This window comes from Aphis gossypii, chromosome X (genome assembly GCF_020184175.1).
Source record: "Aphis gossypii isolate Hap1 chromosome X, ASM2018417v2, whole genome shotgun sequence".
NCBI lineage: Eukaryota > Metazoa > Arthropoda > Insecta > Hemiptera > Aphididae > Aphis > Aphis gossypii.
The window spans coordinates 6,281,247-6,297,229 of NC_065533.1; the positions used below are offsets into that span (position 1 = coordinate 6,281,247).

At 24.8% G+C, this 15,983-nt stretch overlaps 1 protein-coding gene and 1 long non-coding RNA gene across 6 annotated transcripts in view; both read left to right on the plus strand.

Moving 5' to 3' along the window:
* Positions 1-430: 430 nt before the first annotated feature.
* On the plus strand, positions 431-5,772 carry LOC114131882 (uncharacterized). 3 transcript variants are annotated; one of them, XR_007606092.1, is made up of 5 exons: positions 431-681; positions 1,119-1,311; positions 1,471-1,783; positions 1,846-3,366; positions 4,578-5,772. It is a non-coding gene; the product is annotated as an uncharacterized LOC114131882 (long non-coding RNA). The 3 variants fall into 3 exon arrangements; XR_007606091.1 differs by lacking the exon at positions 4,578-5,772 and adding an exon at positions 3,439-3,807; XR_007606090.1 differs by lacking the exon at positions 4,578-5,772 and adding an exon at positions 3,456-3,807.
* Positions 5,773-13,384: 7,612 nt separating this feature from the next.
* The window catches only part of LOC114130439 (putative nuclease HARBI1), a 58,039-nt gene continuing 55,440 nt past the window's right edge, over positions 13,385-15,983 (plus strand). Inside the window, exons 1-2 of one of the 3 annotated variants that reach the window (XM_050205540.1) lie at positions 13,387-13,614; positions 13,685-13,788. The gene's annotated coding sequence lies outside the window, so the exon portion shown is untranslated. Of the gene's footprint in view, positions 13,789-15,983 lie in introns of all 3 variants that reach the window. The other 2 variants (XM_050205539.1, XM_050205538.1) reach the window with 2 other exon arrangements.

Consider the following 15,983-nt stretch of genomic DNA (forward strand, 5'->3'; position numbering starts at 1 on the left):
ATATTTCATAATATATCTACATTCTACCTATATAGTGAAGACGTGATATGGTGTATTATTAGAATTGAAATATAATACATAGCAACGGCAATATGCCATCGATTTTGGCTTTATGATTCGTTACAGAAAATTAAAATTATATCTTAATATTATCTTATATATCAGTGTACAACACTCTAAGGAGTATAAGGAGTAAGGACAATAATTAATAATAAACCTATATAGCCTTATAGGTGTGTATCACCTAATCTATCTATAAGACTATAAACCTTCAACCTTAGATATTAATCCAATAATCTTTATTGTAATATTATCTTCTGACCACTTAGTCGACATTATTATTTTTACGTACATTTTTTAAATGATATAAAATCTAGTATACTGATAGGGGCCTACCAGTGGCTTTTGATAAGACGATACGTGCGAGATAATCAGATAAGCATTAAACTATGTTAGCAATTATATTTTTGAAAAATGTTATTTTGTTAGTGATGTAGGCCTAGATATAAAATGGATACAACACAATATGAGGATTAAACTTTTAATTATTTTGTAAAATACACAGAAATTAATACTGTTATTCGCTGATGTTTGCTGTGATTGTAGAACTTGTCAGGAAATTGATAGACCGTCGCTATATCTACATCTTCTTCGACTTGTACCTATGCATGAGTTGAATTGGTGAGCAAGACCATTTTTATTGATTCGAATATAAATTAACTATGTTATATTGTTATATTATGTTATTTTATTTTATTAACTCGTGAGGTAGAATAAACTAATTATTGATTTCAAACGTAATTGTATATTAGAGTAAGGTTACTGTATGTCCCGGAAAACCGAAACGTTGCTGGTTTTTGATTTAGCGTACTGGTGTCCCGAAAATAAATTTTCGTATGTTCCAGTCTAGACATTAATAATTTTAATTTTGAATGTAAGATGACAAATATATTTAAAATAAATTATAACAATAAAATACAAGCACATGTAATAGTGTTTCACACCATTAGATCAATATATATATAAATATATAGTACATGTCAATATAGTGAAATATTACCATTTTATCATAATCATTACCTGTTACTTATTAATTATCATTATTAATATTATTTCAGTTTTGAAAACAGTGCAGAGTGGTACTGTATGATCTCGTCTAAAATAACTGTAAGAATTTTATGGCTAAATGAAGGATTTATAAGAAATCTATACAACTTAACATTGTAAGATAATGATACATATGGACAATTTGTGTTAAATTATAGAGGCATGGAATAATGAATAAATACTAAACGCATTTAAAATAGTTTTGTAAGTATTATTTATTGGTTTTAGTTGTATTTCATGTTTTTATTTTGTTTATACATAGATAGAGTTTTTTTAGTTTATCAAAATTTTAAACTATGATATTAGAATTTTATCCAAGTAAATTTGTTCTTATATTTGATCTATTTGAATTTGATTTATAAGGACACCTGGTTTCACCCAAAAGGCTATGATTCAATGCAAACAAGAGACGCACCACAATATATAAGGAAGCCCGAAGACCAGCAACGGCAAATGTACCATAGTTATCAACATCTGAGCACTTTCACGACACTCAGCCACTTATTATACTAGTTACATGTACTTTATTTATAAGTAATAAAAACATTATTCATTATTAAGTTGTAAACTTTCATTCTAAATAACATTTGGATTCAACTCTAATATTGGCACGCAACACATAGCTAGATGAAGATTCGTTATTTAAGAGACTTCATTCTAAATAAGAAACAACTGAGTATAGATATAGTTACATTAAAACAATATATTATATATGTTAATCATAATTTTATATTTTAGTGTTTGTATAATCAGTCTCCCGGATTAATTTACTACCAACATTGTGTCAGATGCAGAAAATGAAAGTTGTAAAAATCAGTCTTTTGAAATGGATCCAGGATGGACATCAGAATGATACTTAAAGATTGTACATCAAAGCTGCTATTCTTCGCAGTTACAATGTTTTCAACAAAATGTTACTCTATTAAAAGTTTTAAAAAACATTTAGTGTTATTTTAAAATATACTGATAAACCATGTCTTAGACAATAACGATAACTGAGTCAGTCAGTTGCCTTATTGCACAGTTTTAGTTGATGTAAGCTCAGTAGGGACCTAACTTGCCATAGAAGCATTGTTCAGTCAATATATTTTTATAAATTCTTAAAAACAATCATATAGTATAACAACACCTACATAATTAAATAATGTGACAACTATGATGGTTTTTGATACACATTACATATGTAGTAAAACATCTTAAGTAATAAATGTTCCATTATTATTATTTTTTAATTAAAATGTAATTCTATGTTTGGTTATGAATATCTGGTCTTTATTTTTATTGTTAAAAAACCACGGTTAAGTATTCTGGCCTAAGTATGTTCCAATTTCTTAAAGACGAATAATATCTGAAATTTGGTTATTGTACTTACTAATTACTTTTTATTATTTATTTTAAACTCATTTAAAAATAATAAATTTCTAATTTGAATAATTATTACAACTATGTCAGTTTACTATTACTTTATATGTTTTGAAAAGTTATACAGTAGATAGATTGATAGATTTAACAATAGCATTTTAACTCAAATGATCAAATTTTTATTTCAATATTTTAACATTTGTATTATTGTATTAAGGTATATTATTTATATTAATTTATATTTACTATTTGTTTTTAATCATTAATGTATTATTCAAATTCCATCTTGATTACTATTTTTTTTTAATGTTTATCAATACTATACTAATAGTAAGCTATTTATGATGTGGATATGCAGTACCCTTCTTATTGTGATTCCACTTCAATCGATTAATAATAATTATAATAGATTGTGGTTTTACAGAAAATATAATTTTATATGACACTAAAATACGTACTGACGAGTTAAAACAATATTTTAGTCATCAAAAACTGCTATAGTTTGGCATATCTATATAGTATAAAATCAATGGTTATAATTTATAAGTATTAGTAATCTATTAGTCATATATATTATTACTGCAGAAATGCAAAATTGGTATTTTTGATAATCTAAATTATAATTATGACGAAGAAAGTGCAAAGATATCTTATTGAGACACAAACAGCTGAATTAACATAGTTTTATTATTAGGTCAATTTGTTAAAATTTATTAAAACTTTCTTAAAAATTAAAGAATTTATTTATTTGCAGAGATTTAAACTCAAAATATGAACATGGTCAATTTTTTCAATTCTTGAGTGAAATTTTATTAATTGGAGAAGATTATAAAGAATTGTTGGTGAAGATCCAAATAAGCTCGAAGAGATCCAATGATGTACTCTACAAAATCTTCAGTTTGTATTTTATTTTTAAATCATTATTTGTACTTAAACAATTGTTTTCGAGTAATTATTTTTAATACCTAGTTTATATTTATTTGCAGTAACTTAACAATGCAAACAATATATTTTCAATTTGATTTCTAAATGGGAATATGACAGTTTGTTTCAATATTCTAATTGTATTATAAGTTATAACCATAGGGCATAGGTATATACAACTCGATGGCCGTTTTATTTTTTAAGTCTATCACTATTTGTCAAGCAGACATTTTTTACTTGTATGTATTTAGAAATGTTAAAATTGCCTGTTCTATACATGGTGGTTAACTTCAATCAATATTTCATATACAATTTAAATATTATTATCTAGTATCTATAGTTTTAATTAATTAAGTATACATTTTTATACTCTTAAATAAAGTATAATAAAATAAGGCACAAAAAAAATTAAAATGTCTCTACCATTATGGATTTATCAAATACTTAATTAGTTTAAAAATATTTCATTATTACAAGTACATTAGAATTTATTAAACAGATTAAATAAAACAAAATTTCAGATATCAGATATTAAATTTGACGTGTCATAGTAATAATTAAATCAAAACTTTACTATGTAATTAGAAAAATTACATCTAGTGCAAATAATATTTGAAGTAGACTAGACATAAATACTTAGAATAAAAAATAATATCTGTTAATTAAGAAGCAACATTTAATCTGATGTGATATTTTTTAATTTATGAAATATGTAAATAAAATATTATACAGAAATTAAAATTAAATAAAATTAAAATTAATTTTCATGCACTCACAACTTTAAATTGATTAGTATTCAAACCATACAAATATAATTTAAATAGATAAAATACTACAATTATTTGCTATCATGAAATACTTCATATTTATTATCATTTTGAAAAGATATATATACAATACCTATATATACATATTGTATTTAATAAAATATTAATACTTATCTGGAATTCTTAATACTAATTATTATTTTTTAAATAGTCATAAAGGTCAGCTATTAATCTTCTATTATAAAATACTTTTCTAAAACAAAATCTTTGTATAAAAAATATATATAACTAGTTATTATTATAAATTATATAATATAATATATTATAATTTATTATTTTATTTTATTATAATGATACTTTACACATACAACTTGTTTTACAAACAAATTGACATTCAAATATTGATTTTGTACTTAGTTGTCAGGGAAGATTTCAATAATATCACATGTCCTAGTATGATGCATTCGACTTCAAGAAATTGTTGGAAAATAAAACAATTCATAACGATCATGGAAGCATTGGAAGCAATGCTTTATTGGAATCTATCTAATGCTATTATACTATCAATATTTTTCATGTTTTTATACAAGAAAAAAATGATATTCTACACATCATATATTGCTATTTGAATTGGTTTTAATACAACAAAATATAGAAAAAAAAATTAAAAGTAAATAAATTGTTTGAGCCAATTGTATATATTATTATTAACATATACAGTAGCTATAAACAAAATAGGGTTGCTTATATTTTTATAATTTTTATAACTAATACAAAAGTATAAATTTATAAATAATGAATTCAAAATCAGAACAATTTTTAAGGTGGCTGCAGTATGGTAAAATGAAACTCCAATTAATACTTAATGTAATGTTTTTTAATAGATATGCTATTGGGAGAATAAATATAACGAACAATGTGAATTAATTAATGAAATCATTACTCAGTATAAATTGCTAAAATTGAATGAAAACATATCTATAGCCAAATTAAAAGAAATGACAAAACATAAGAATGTGTTCTTGACAAACTATATTATGCAGTTGCAAAGTAATTAAATAGGTTCTTTTTAATGTATAATATGTTTTTTTAATGTTTATATCTAATAAAAGTAGAAAAATTATAATATTTAGATACAGATAATAAGACGTATAGTATTTAAAAATTAAAATTTACTTCTTTTATTAAGACGTATTTTGCCTACTATTGTTTTAATAATGTATTACTTTACTTACTAGATAAATAATAAATTATAGAATAATTATTTATAATTATAATTAGATATGAAAAAGTGTATGTTAAGTAAAATATACAGGTATTCATTTTTATTTTGTACGCTTCTATACATTATTGACATTTTACATGAATCGAGTATAGCAGTAGCATAGCCAGGATTTCTACAAGGGGGAGGGGGGCAAAATAAAATTAAATATATAACATTCAAATAACAGTATTTTTAATTTATAAAATATGTGCATTAATGTTTGTCATTATTGCATTGCCATTTGATGAGCTTATATCCTATTGTTTAAACAACATTCAATTACCAATATTAAAAAAATAATAATGACAAATGTATCAGTTTTAAAGTGAACACGTTTATGTATTTTCTTACCGAAATTGGAACTAAATCATTTGAACTCATTTTATTTAATTTCTGGAAAAGAATATTAAGTTAACTCACGATTCCAATCAAATTAATTTGTAAACATTGAATCATTGATTATAAATTCTATTATTTAATATATTATTATTTGTTTACTAGGTATTATAATATTATTAAAAAAAAAAAAAGTGGGCAAGTGAGTACCGCTCTGCTGTACATTAGGTGCCGTATGGATCATTATTATATATTATAGGAGTGTTAAATTTGAATCCAATGATAGTTATCATTGTATACGAAAAACGATTCTGAACGAAGATGATTTGTCAGCCTAGGATATAATTTCTAGTGGTTGGTGAAAAAGGTGGTTTAAAAAAACCAGCTTATATTAAAAAATATTTTGAAAATTAAATCACGTAAAGAAAACTCGAATCTTAATAACTGGTAAAATTTTCAAGTATCTACGACTTATACTTTTTGAATAATAACAAATATTTAAAATCGTTTGAGGATAAATCGTTATCGTTACGCTATTTCGTTAAAATTTAAAATTCAAACGCACTTAAAATTTTTCCTATAATGATGCTTCGAGTTTTCTCTATAGATACTTGAAGGTAAACTTATGGAAAACTTAGTGTTGTATTTTTAATCCTTAGTTATAAACACAAAAAATTTTATGATTTTTCAACTTCAAATATTTCCCAAATATTCATAATTTTGACGAATTTTCGTCAAAATTTGAACTTAAAATGCTAATAAAAAAAATTGTGCCTATGTATTCTTATAATTTTTTAATCACTATAAGAATAACATATGAGGAACTTTGTATTAAATTTTCAAGTATTTTGATAGGGCCAAAAAGATTTTATCGACACATAAAAAAACAATTTTCAGAAAAATTGAAAATTTCAGTTGTCTATAAATAGCTAAGTAGTAACTAATAAGTATCTACCTACTAAAAAATTAATAGAAGAGACAGAAGAGTGAAGATGGTTTTCGGAAGAATAAAATAAAAACTCTCAGCTTTAGAACTTGCAAAGGCTATATAGGAAATATGATTCATAGCCAGTCAGAGCTTAAAGCTTCAATATATTATCCCAAGTTATAAGAAGAAATTATATTTTAAGTTGTTAAAAAATATTTTATATTGTTATAAATAACATATAGATATATTAAATATTATAATATTGAACTTGGCTCTCATTTTACATTATATGTTTTTGATGGGATATCATTACTTTTTGTACATACATTATTAATAGCTACTTATTCATAATGAAATTATTTCCAAATGGTTTTTGTTATACTATTGTACTTTCATACGTCTACGAAGTGAATTGTCTTTTTTAGTTTTTTGTGTTATTATTTATATTTTCTTGTACTTTTGAAATGTTTGTATGACTTTTTGAGTATATTTTTAAGTATCATTTTATTTACTATAATATTTACTAGTCGGTGGGTAATTCATAATCGTAAGATAAATCACATAATTATTTTAATTTTAATTTTTTTAAAAATTAATATTAATTACTTAGGTACATCAAAGTATGATCTTGTTGCGCGCAGGTCGCCAATATCGACACATATTAATATTTGACTGGACGTATTTTTGGCGCGGCGATACAAAAAGGGTTAACTTTAACTATATAACTATATAAGTCAACATATAATTTTGATTGCTGAATCTTTAGATTCTTACATTACATTACATTTAATTACAGGCATTATAAGTTATTTAAGTATTTCTAATAGAATAAATTAATTGAAAAATTAATATACTAATATATTATTATATCAAATTAAAATAAAGTCAATTAATTTAAAAAATATAATTAAATTATAAAAATTTACAAGTTTCTGATTTATTCCTTTGTATTCACCCAACTACCTATCTGGTTTCCAAATTTAAACTTTCAAGGTCATCTGGAACTGGGTAAGAATTTTGAGCTATAGGCCTGCCTTGAGTCATAAAAATGACGATTTTGGGACGTTAATATCTAAATAACGGCTTGAGGTGTGTTTATGAAATTTGGAGTACATATGTATCTCGTAAGTCTCAATATATGAGCCAAATTTGACATGTTTATGTGGAGTAGTTTTTTAATTATGGGTCAAAAGTGGCTCCAAATGGTTCGTGTAATATTACACACGGTACTGCTCGCCTGCAGTTCTATTCGCTATAGAACTTGCGGCTTGATACGCTACTACGTGTCTAAAATCTAAATACCTATAAAATTACAATTAGGTTGGGATAAATCGAAGTTAAAGGGGAATAAAAAAAATTGCTTCTAAATACAAGTACAAAGTTAGAATGTCTGAATGTGAGCTAACTTTAATCATATATTCATATATATTTATAATACTGAAAAAACAAGATACTTAGCAAAAGGTTATTGTGAACCCTATATAATATACCTAAATATCCAAAAATATTTTAGACAAGTGAAAATGCTGTAAGTCGTATGATATAGTTGTAATAATGATAATAATATACACTTTGTCTTATAGCGATTAGAAATACACAAAACATTATTGAAAAATTCAAAAAACTTAAGTGGCTTAAATATTTTTAAATTTCATTATTTTTATGGTATGAAAATCAATGCAATATTATTTACTATTAGGTAAAGAAATAAGAATTTCAAATTTTTATATTATGTACTTATGTTAGGTTATTTTGTTATTTTTAGCAAGGCTGTACATTTACGAATACAAAATTAAAAGTAAGTTAAAATAACGTTAAGTTAATTTTAATTAAGTGCAAATTAGAAAATTTCAACTTAACACTAAGTTAAGCTACTTTTTTTCAAAGTTATGTTTAAACTAACGAGTTAACGAAAAAAAATATGAGTAACTTTTAATTTAACTTAACTTAACCAGTTAAATCATTACCTTGCCTAGATTTGATTTTTAGTCATATCGTTGCCATATGCTGTCAAAGACGACGACAACGGTAATGATACGTCGATATATTTTATAATTTTATTTATATAATATATATTATAATATATTACTACCAAAAGCATATTATACAAAAGCAATATAATATATATATATGTATATATATTTATTTTTTTGTAACAGCGATAAAAGCTGACAACTATATCGTAAATTTTTATTGTAAATTAAAAAATTATAGAAATAATAAATTGCATATGTCAACTGATCAATTCATACACAAAGCAATAAAAATTACAACTCTTTCGTCGGAATAAACATACAAAATACTTGCTATTACTCAAGTTTTATTAAACAAGAAGAGATTTTTTACACATAATATTAAATCACCGCTCATCGGAAATGTCCGCCTCCAAGGCGTCATCAACGACTCCGTACAGCGGTGACACAAAACCGTAGTAAAATATGCATAAAGAAGAAAAATATACAAAATAAAAAAAAGCGGGTAAGTGGGTACCGCTCTGCTGTACACTAGGTGCCGTGCGTGGATCACTATTATATATTATTATAGAAGTGTTAAATTTGAATCCAATGATAAGTATCATTGTTTACGAAAAACGATTCTGAACGAAGATGATTTGTCAGCCTAGAATATAATTTTTTAGTGGTTGGTGAAAAAGGTGGTTTATGTTTTAATGGCCTGAATACAACAAAATTTAAGTTATTTTATAATAATTGTAAGCTACACTTATGAAAAACCTTGTATTAAATTTTCAACTCGTAGCTACTTATACAAAAATTTTTATGAAATATACCTACAAAATAATTTGCAAGTATTCATAATTTTGACGAATTTTTGTCAATATTTGAAGTTCAATGCTAATAAAAAAAAATTGTGCCTATGTATTCTTATAATTTTTTAATCACAATAATAATAACTTATGAGGAACTTTGCATTACATTTTCAAGTATTTTGATAGGGCCAAAAAGATTTTATCGACACATAAAAAAACAATTTTCAGAAAAATTGAAAATTTCAGTTGTCTATAAATAACTCAAAAAAAGTTTTTACGCAAAACCAGTTTTCGACCAAATCGATTTTTTTTTATGGTTGTAATTCAAAAACTAATCACTGAAAATACTTGAAATTTTCACCAAATGTTAATGTCAGTGGTATCCGTATATAGTTAAATTTTCAAAAAATTTTGACTTTTTTAATTTTTTTTTTTGTTTTTTAATTGTTTTAGTCCAGTCATTAATATGTGTCGATATTGGCGACCTGCGCGCAACAAGATCATACTTTGATGTACCTAAGTAATTAATATTAATTTTTAAAAAAATTAAAATTAAAATAATTATGTGATTTATCTTACGATTATGAATTACCCACCGACTAGTAAATATTATAGTAAATAAAATGATACTTAAAAATATACTCAAAAAGTCATACAAACATTTCAAAAGTACAAGAAAATATAAATAATAACACAAAAAAGACAATTCACTTCGTAGACGTATGAAAATACAATAGTATAACAAAAACCATTTGGAAATAATTTTATTATGAATAAGTAGCTATTAATAATGCATGTACAAAAAGTAATGATATCCCATCAAAAACATATAATGTAAAATGAGAGCCAAGTTCAATATTATAATATTTAATATATCTATATGTTATTTATAACAATATAAAATATTTTTTAACAACTTAAAATATAATTTCTTCTTATAACTTGGGATAATATATTGAAGCTTTAAGCTCTGACTGGCTATGAATCATATTTCCTATATAGCCTTTGCAAGTTCTAAAGCTGAGAGTTTTTATTTTATTCTTCCGAAAACCATCTTCACTCTTCTGTCTCTTCTATTAATTTTTTAGTAGGTAGATACTTAATAATAATTAAATAAAAAGAAGCCAAGTCAGATGATGGATTCGTTATATTATTCTAAGTTATAAGAAGAAAATATATTTTAAGTTGTTATAAATAATTAACCTGACCATTGAACTTGGCACCCATTTAGATCTCACATCTTTTGTCATTAAAGTCAACAACCAAGATATAGGTAATATAGAACTTGGCTCTCATTTTACAAATCTATTTTTGATGGGATTAAAACAATATTTGTTTTCAAGAAATGAAATATGTACTACAAAATTCAAAATTGTGTAGCAAATAATAATATTTTTTCTATATTATTACTATTCATTTAGTATCTTGTATCTATTCATAGATATATACATTAAATTTTAATTTCATCTATTTAATTATCACTTATCAGTTAGAATTTAGCATAGACTTAATTGCTTTTACTAATAGACTAGCCACTGCAGGCATTTTGTACACATATAGAACGGTACTTGTTAAAAAAGAATATTGTGTATAGTTCGAAACATAGAAAATTTTAAATTTTAAGCTCTGTTCTAAAATAATTAGGTAATAAAACATTGAATTGAAAAATATCCAGAACTGAAAACAGAAGGTAAAATTATTATTTGCACGTTGTGTAGTAAAGTTATTGGTAATGAATGTAAATAATTTTAATCAAATAGGTAACTATTGTAAATTAGTTTAAATTTTATACTTTTATGTAATATTTAATAGTTAATGTTAATTAATAAATTAATAAATAATAAATAATTATTTATTAAATATATTATTATTAATAATATTATAAAAATAAATAGTTTTACAAATAAAAATAAATTTGAAGTAGCTACTAGCTATAATAAAAAATGTGTAACATTATTCCTTATAAAAATTGTTTTTCACGATTTTTCATATTTCAGCAATTTATTGCAGTTTTTTAGTTGTTAGCTGCATAAAAATCTGGTCTTTATTCATAACTCATAACTAAGAAACGAAATTTTCACCACATAATAAAGGAGAAAAATTTAGTTATTTATTAATTAAAAATTAATTAGTATTTATTTGTTTTAGTTGTAAAATATCGTTTCTTATTTTTTGATATCCGAAGTGCAAAAAATGTTATTCGAGTTTGAAAATATGTGATTTTTATATCGGGGCCATCATTTTAACGAAAACTATATAATCTTCTTACTTATCCAACTCAACGTCGATTAAAACGAGGTGTTCCACACGATCTTCTACGCTAATCCATCCTCATAATATTTATGTAAATCTTCATACAACACATGCGTTTCTTTCAAAGCACTCATACACATTAATCACTGTTATACTTGTAGTTATTAATTTCTGTAAATATTATTTTATTATTGTTAGTTTTTACCTACTTTTACTACTTACTACTAAATTGTAAAAACATTCATAATCATTGCGTTAATCTGCTAAAACTACTGTAATTGTGTCAAAGGGAGGCGGAAAAAATGACCACGGAAAAAAAACCCACGGAAAAAAAGCCCAAAAAATAAAACCCACGGAAAAAAAACCCAAATTAAAAAACACACACCGGAAAAAAAGCCCATGGAAAAAAAGTGCTATCATTGTAATCTTATATTATGAAATATTTTATAAACTGTAGTTGATTGTTAATTATACAATGGATTTACAATCATATAATATATTTTTAATAATAAATAATAATATTTTTAAAATAATTTTATCATATAATTATTTAATAGAACATAGGAACAAAATATTAAAAATACAAAATATTTTCGTTTGTGGTAACATAATAATAACTAATAATTATAATACGAGAGATCGCATAGTCATAATAATTAAATAATATAATAATTTAAAAAAATAATTTTCGATAGTAGTCTATAAAAAAAAAGTTAAACTCATTTAAGCAAAATCAACATTGATTAAGGGTTAATTAATAATCATTGATTACATTTGTTTATCATTTGAGACAATAATAAAATAGTGTCAAAACGATAACAATCAATAGTTAATACTATTAGTACTACTAATACTACTTTTATACAATATTAAATTGTTGAATTATAAGGTTAATTATAATAATAACTTGTAGGCTATATCTATACATAAAAAAATTAAAATTAACTTAACTGTATAATAATGATAATTAATAAAAAGCTAAGTTAAAACATTATAAAATTTAATTGAATTGCTAAAAAGTATGTATGTATGTATGTATAATTTAATAAAGTATTATATTTTACTACTGTAAATATTATTTAAAATATGTATTTATAAATAAATGTAAATATATTATGTATAACATATTTTTTTGGGCTTTTTTTCCGTGGGCTTTTTTTCCGGCGTGTGTTTTTTAGTTTGGGTTTTTTTTCCGTAGGTTTTTTTTGGGGGGTTTTTTTTCCGTGGGTTTTTTTTCCGTGGTCATTTTTTCCGCGATTCTGTGTCAAAATATCCATAGAATATATAGATAGCCTATGGCTATAGGAATGTCTTATTCTGTATTATAACAAAAATGATTATATATAGGGAAAAAAACGATATCTACAAGCCGTTTTGTATGAATAACAGGGTGTAACCTAAGTGTATAACATATTTTTATTATTTAGTGGTGAGCCATTAAAAATCGTACACCCTGTGTACACTGGGAATGTTACGGGATACGAAAAGAAATAAAATAGGGAGTTTTATATTTTTTTTCCAACAGAGAAATAATACGTTGCAGATGTTCTGTACACATCTGTTATTTCATATTTGCCTTCCAAGAACGTTCCGATGCGTGTCGTCGGAATTCCACTCGCATTGTCGTATACCTATATAGTCAAACGTATTGTATTATATTGTCCAAATGTTCAGCTGCTCTCACATAGCTCTGTAGCCAGTGACTATCGCAGTCACCCCCTCCAGAGTTGTGCCGCCGAAAGGCGCCGCTACGTGCCTGTCGAGCCCGGTACGGCCAAATGACAATGAGACCACGCTACGAAAACGATAGCCGGTCTGTATTCTGTATTTCTGCAGTTCGTCTTCTGTACAGCGTACTTGTGGCGTCTGACGCTTTCTGTTCCCACGTTCAGACTTAAATAATAATGTAGGTAACTGACTGTAATAAGTCATTTAAATAGTTTATATTAACTGTTTTTATTGAACGTGCACAACAGACAATTCATTTTTTTGTAATTACCTACACGTATTTCCGTTCATCTACTGCAAGATCCGGATTGTTTCGATATTTGAAAAACCCCCGAATGACGACGATCGAACTGTAAGTATTTTTTCGATACTGGGATTGGTAATGTATATTATATTACTATGTTTATAGATGTAAGCACTATTTTAATTTTAATTTATAAGTAAAGCGTGGAGTTTATCCTTAAGTTTTTTGTTAAGTGATTTTTACGAATCGTAATAGTTTTAAGCTGTTATAAGCTATATAGCAATAACATTTTCTTCATACCTATTTGATTTGCTCGCATGTCAACAAAATTAATAATGTCAATGGTATATTGAAGTGAAATTAAATAATGTGTTGTTTTCAAAATCAAACAGTTTAAAATTATATTTTGTCGAATAGATAATTTGTAATAATAGGTACATTAATAATTATTAAATAAACAATTTAGTCTATAATTTAATTGTCCTGGTACATTTTGAATATTTTACATGGTTAACAAAATACATTTTGTAGATAATGACTGCCACATATCCATAAATGTTCACTATTACTTTACATTTTTTTTAAAATTACAATATAATATACAGTACAACAGCGGTTCTCAAACTGTGCTCCGCTAACTACTCTAGGGGCTCCGCGAAACTACTCTAGGGACTCCACGGGAACATCTGAATTAAGCACATATATTATTATTCGTTAAATTGTTACAAGTTACATTTATATTGCATAACATTTGTATATTAGCCATTTATTGATCCATATTTTTTATGAGTTGTAAAATTGGTATTTCAAGTTTTTGGAGTTCCGTCAATTTTTTTTAGCATCTCAAGGGCTCCGCGAAAAAAAAGTTTGAGAACTGCTGCAGTACAATAAATAATTTATATAAGTGTATTTTAAAGTAGCAATTATATGGCATGTTAGGAAGTACCATAGCCAAGATATTTGGTGGCTTTGAGTTTATTTGATTGGCATCAGTTTTGAATTGAGCCGTTCTGGGAAGCATGTTTGAGGCAAGTTGTATAAGCTAGTTTGACTAGTTATGACTTGAGTTTTTAATGAAAATGTTTTTAAAATAAAGTTACGAGAGAATTTTAAAATTTTATTGAAGTGAGTTATTTGAAACATACCATGGTGGCCCAGTAATAATATGAAGATACATTTTTTGGAATGTTTGAATGGTTTTCTTGTTTTTCTCATAGCTCCAGATGGCTATTTATCTACTAAATACTTTAGAAAAGATGAGTTTATTCAGAAGTTTATTTACCGTGCCTAAGTTAATATATGGAGTATTTGTAACAAGACGACTAGATCATGCAAAAGATTTATTATAGCAAAATCTTAAAAATATAAAATATTTAGGTGCAATTATATTTACATTCAAATTACATTACACAAGTCACTTAGTCAACGAATGGATCATAGCAGGAAAAATTCCTTACTGTCCATGACGTCATTATACTATTTGTTTTTGTTATCAAGTATCTAATATCAGATAAATAGGTATAAGTATTTGATAATATTTATTTAATAATTAAAACTTTCTACAATAATAATACTAAAATATTATATACTAATTTTTGATTATTTAATAATCTAAATTGGAAGTTTTTTACATAAAGCTGGTTGAATATATGAATCGTGTATGAAAAACATAATAATAAAATCAAAATACTTGGAAAGCATACACGATTATAAATTTACAATTTACAAAGTAACCATTTTTTAAGTTAAAATAATTAAAATATTCGTTAAGACGCACAAATAAGAGTTCAGTTCTTAAAAATGTTTTAATCGACAAATTGATGATTCAATTAATTTATTTGCTTCGAACAAAAGACGATTGTCATTACTTTTTGAATAAAATAATAAAATATGAAGAATATGTAAATTCAATCAAATAAAGTTGTTTTTCATTAAAACTTTATAATGTTTTTTCTTATAAATATTAGAAACTAATAGTGTAATTTTATATTAACAAATTAGTTTTGATTTTAAAAAAATATTAACGATACTATTACAAAGTATGAGTAGATGAAAGATGTAGCTACTAGCTAGCGGTAAATCTTCCCATAAGTATTTAGGTACTTGAAATATTCTCCCTTCTTAGCTAAATTTCTGCAGTGTCCCTGATTATATACGATACTAAAAGATTTTCCAAAAGATGTTAGATAGATTTTTCGAAATATTGTCTTAAAAAAAAAATCTGACACCAGACAAAAGAATTTTATATTCAAATTAAATGGAACAGAAAATGTCCTATTTAAAAAATAGTCGGGAGTGGAAAT